Source organism: Acinonyx jubatus, chromosome B3, assembly GCF_027475565.1.
Source record: "Acinonyx jubatus isolate Ajub_Pintada_27869175 chromosome B3, VMU_Ajub_asm_v1.0, whole genome shotgun sequence".
In the NCBI taxonomy this organism is placed as follows: domain Eukaryota; kingdom Metazoa; phylum Chordata; class Mammalia; order Carnivora; family Felidae; genus Acinonyx; species Acinonyx jubatus.
In genome coordinates, this window is record NC_069386.1 from 86,719,808 (window position 1) to 86,724,461 (window position 4,654).

Consider the following 4,654-nt stretch of genomic DNA (forward strand, 5'->3'; position numbering starts at 1 on the left):
CATCTCTGTCCTTGTGGCCCTTGCTTACTTTTGCCATGCAGCACTCTCTGTCCTGATCTGTATTCTCTTCATTGTGGTGATGGTTAATAGCTCAGACTTCAGAATGAGGCTGCATTCTTACATGGAGATTCAAGTGGGAAAGAATTTGCTTCCATACTCATTCAAGTTGGCGGTATTCATTTCCTTAAGGATGTATTACTGAGGGCCCAGGCTTCTTACTGGCTGTTGTCTGGAGGCCTTCCATAGTTCCTTGACACATGGCTTCCTTGGTATGCCTGCTTGCCTTATCAAGACAGCAAGGAGAATCTCTCACTTCAGTCTGCTAAGAGGCAATATTATATGATGTAATATAAAATGGGAGTGACACACTTATATTATATGATGTAATATAAAATGGGAAAGAACACACTTTCGCTGTGTTCTATTTGTTAAAGCAAGTCGAAGGTATCTTCTACACTGAAGAGGAGGGGATTACACAAAGGTGTAAGCACTAGGCAGTGGACAGTGTTTGGAGGGTGCAGTCACCATAGGGTCTGTGTGCCATGCCCAGATGCTTGACAAATTGTAAGGTCATAGGAGGTACTGAACTATTCCATAGCCTTAATCTTATTAATTCTATGAACAAGATATCAAAATATCATACTATAATAGAGCTTGGGAAGATAATGGAATAGGAGGACCCTGAACTTAGCCCTCCCATGTAGGAGAGGCCCAGCTATGCTCAGCTACCAATAAGCACCACGCCTAGCCTCATGCCCCTGGCCACCTGACATGTAGGCCCCAGCTGCCCTAGCACTTCGGGGAATCCAGAATAGGAACTAGTGGCTCAATGAAAAATTTTCTAACACCACCACCCTGTTCTTAAATTCCCTGGCAGGCATGCCTGCTCAGAGCTGGCCTGCTGGGTCCCACTAACACCACAAAGAGCAAGGAGAACTCACAAAAGGCAGGGAGTCAGTGCAGACAATTGCGCTGAAAGGAAAAGTGACTCAGAAACAGTATCAGGGCGTAAGCAACACACATAGGATACTCTCCTGAAGTGCCAGGTTCTGGTGAACAGGGAACATTGCCCTGCAAGGCCCTTCAGGACCTCTTCTTCATAAAGTCACTGCTTTCAAGAGCAGAAGACATAGTTGCCTTTTTCTTTCTCTCTCTCTCTCTACCTTTCTTTCTTTCCTTTTCTTTCTTTCTTTCTTTCTTTCTTTCTTTCTTTCTTTCTTTCTTTCTTTCTTTCTTTCTTTCTTTCTTTCTTTCTTTCTTAGAAAAGGGTGGAATTTAATCTTTAGTTACAGGACACTGCAAGATATGGATTCCACAAAGAAGTAAGAAACCCATTTAGAGGAGAAGCTTCATAGAGTATGTACAATTTGGAACTGTTCAATTATAGTTTCATTGTAAAAAGTGCTACAATAACAAAACACATTTAAAAGAGTTCTTAGTAGAGAAACAGTAAGATATACCAAACATAGTACACAACAAACAACTTAAAATTTTTTTAAAAAACTTTATTTTGAGAAAGAGAGTGTGTGAGTGGGGGAGGGGCAGCGAGAAAGTGGGAAAGAATCCCAAGCAGACTCGGTGCCCTCTTCTCAGAGCCCAACTTGGGGCTTGATCACACGAACCATGAGTGTCATCCTGAACTTGGATTGTATAGCCTTCAGAGTTAGTTTCTGGAACAGCGTATGATCTTCCTCTTCCTCTACAAAGAAATACCTCTCAATCAAGTTTAATGAAGCTTTGTATACAGACTCATTTTAATGGTTTTGTAGAGTTTCAATTTTGTCCAAATCTCCACATTCTTTAATCATTATACTCAGTTTCTCAGTTTTACTTAGCTTCTCAGCAGGCCAAAAGATGTTTGAAATGCATCCATAATAACCAGAGTAATTTTTGTATCTTTTGCAGTTAAGAGATTCATCAATTGTTCTATTATGCCACAATGAATGATGTATACAGTCTGTTCAACTGTTCTTCCACTTGTATAGTTGGTCACAACCCATACAGCATCCGTTTGTGTCTTAAAGTGTGTCTCAGAGAGAAAATCAGTGAGGGATGGTACTAATCCATGATTCACAACTTGCTGTATCTGGTCTTGGTGACCAGCTATGATGTTTGACACTGTCCACATAGCTTACTTCTGAATATTAGTTTTGAGGTTCATTAGCAGGCTTGGAAGGACAACATGTACTCCTACATCTGTTACAACCTGAGTCTGTTCATCTGCCCCAGTGACAATATTTACTGTGGCTTTTAGCACGGGAGTCACAGTGAGCAATTCACTAGCTCCTAGAAGCTTTACAAGTTGGAGCACAACTCCTATTTTCATGACCATTTTAGTCCATTCATTTGGACCATCAGTAAGATAGGAGATGGCCCAGCAAGTATGTAATAATACTTCTGGATCATCATGATTCAGGAGATGAACTAAGGTAGGAAGAATCTGCTCAGTAGCATCTAACAGACATTCAGGATTCTTGTTGTGACAAAGGTTTGAAAATGTCCAAGCAAGGTTATGTAAATAACCACATTCTAAAGATTACATATCAGAAACTGTAAGGAGAGCCAACAGCAGGTCAACTGTACCATATTTGGTAAACAAGTCTTGAGGAACTGAACCATCATCTGCATTGCTTCCTAGCACCCCTACAGCTTGTTCACTGATGTGGGCATGGGAAGATGCCAACAGAGAAATGAATGCTGGGGTATCACCTCCATCTACCACAATTTTGGTCTGTTCTGATGTTCTGGAAACAATGTTAGTGAGGGCCCAAGCAAATTAAAACTGAATAGGACTACAATCAGTTCTACCCAAGAAGTATATAAATTTTGGAATCAAAACCAGCCCAGATTATGTTGTCTATGGGAGGCTGTGTTTCCCTGGAAAGCAGTTTCCTATCAGCTTTAGTAGCCTGGAGCTAGCTTTCCAAATGAATTGCTATTTATGCCTTGGACAATGTCATCAACAGACCAACTTACAGTGCCTTGGTTGTTGCAGTTCTCTTGCAGTAGAGAAGTAGCACCATCAGGAAATGAGCTTACATTTCTCCTTTTCAGCATCTGGTCATCCTTAGCTTTCCTCAGCTCCTCATTAACTTCTATTCAGTGCCACCTCATTTCTGTACTGTCTTTCTCCTTGTTCTTGAACCTGTTAAGGCAGGCAGCTGGCGAATTAGCATTTATATTGGTGGACATGGTTATGAGACAAAGGGAGAAAGCTATACAGCTGGCTCAGGCTTCCAGGAGATGGTGTGGGGGCATGTAGGTCAGCTTCCCTCAAAATGTCCACAATGGCTCAGCCCAAAGACAGTGTTATAGCTAACTTTCTTAACACAGAGAAACAGACAAAGAGGCAGACAAAATGAGGAGACAGAGAAATTTATCACAAATGAAAGGACAGGATAACACCACAGCCAGAGATCTAAGAGAAACAGATATAAGTAACATGGCTGAGAGAGAACTTAAAGCAATTATCATAAGGATACTCACTTGACTTGAGAAAAGAGTAGAAGACATAAGTGAGACTCACACAGAGATAAGGAGTAACATAGCAAAGACAAAGGACTCAATGAATGAAATGAGAAACACACTTGACAGAACGAATAGCAGGATGCAAGAAGCATAAGAATGAATTAGTAACCTAGAAGAAAGAATAATGCTTACTAATCAAGCTGGCCAAAAGAGAGAAAAAAGAATTACACAAAATGAGAATAGACTTAGGGAACTCAATGACTCCATCAAACATAGTAACATTTGTATTATAAGAATCCCAGAAGAAGAGAGAGAAAGGGGGGCAGAAAATTTATTTGAAGAAATAATAGCTGAAAACTTCCCTAATCTGAGGAAGGACACAGATATCCAGATCCATGAGGGACAGAGAACTCCCATCAAAATCAACAAAAGCAGACCTACACCAAGACATATTGTAATTAATAGAAAGATAAAGAAAAAATATTAAAGCTGTAAGATGAAAGAAGTCAGTAACTTACAAGGGAAAATCCATAAAGGAAATTTTCAACAGAAACTTTGCAAGCGAGAATGGAATGACATGATATATTCAAAGTGCTGAATGGGAAAAATCTGCAGCCAAGAATACTTTATCCAGCAAGGCTATCATTCAGAATAGAAGGAGAGATAAAGCATTTACCAGACAAAAACTAAAGAAGTTCGTGACTAGTAAACCAGCCCTGCCAGAAATATTAAAGGGGACTCTTTGAGTGGAAAGGAGAGATCAAAAGTGACAATATAAAGGTAAGAAATGCAAAGGCAGTGAAGATGAATATTTTTGTAAAAAATCAGTTAAGGAACTCACAAAAAAGAATATAAAATATAATAACATATACCTAAAATGTGGGGAGTAGAGAGTTCAAACTTAAATGACTATTAACTTAATATATACTGCTGTATGCAGAAGAGGTTATGTACAAACCTAATGGTAACCATATATCAAAGATCACTAATAAACATGCAAGGAATAAAGAGAAAGAAATACAATATATCACTAAATAAAATCAGCAAAACATGAGAGAAAAAGGCTCAGAGAAAATCTTCAGAAAGATTACTTAGCCACAAGCTAAGTAATAATTTGGTAATAAATACATATCTATCACTAATTACTTTGTAAATGGATTAATGTTCCAATCAAAAGACATAGAGT

The 4,654-nt window shown here is 39.1% G+C and overlaps 1 pseudogene; it reads right to left on the bottom strand.

The window, feature by feature from the left end:
* Positions 1-490: 490 nt before the first annotated feature.
* On the bottom strand, positions 491-3,791 carry LOC106965515 (importin subunit alpha-1-like; annotated as a pseudogene).
* Positions 3,792-4,654: the final 863 nt, after the last annotated feature.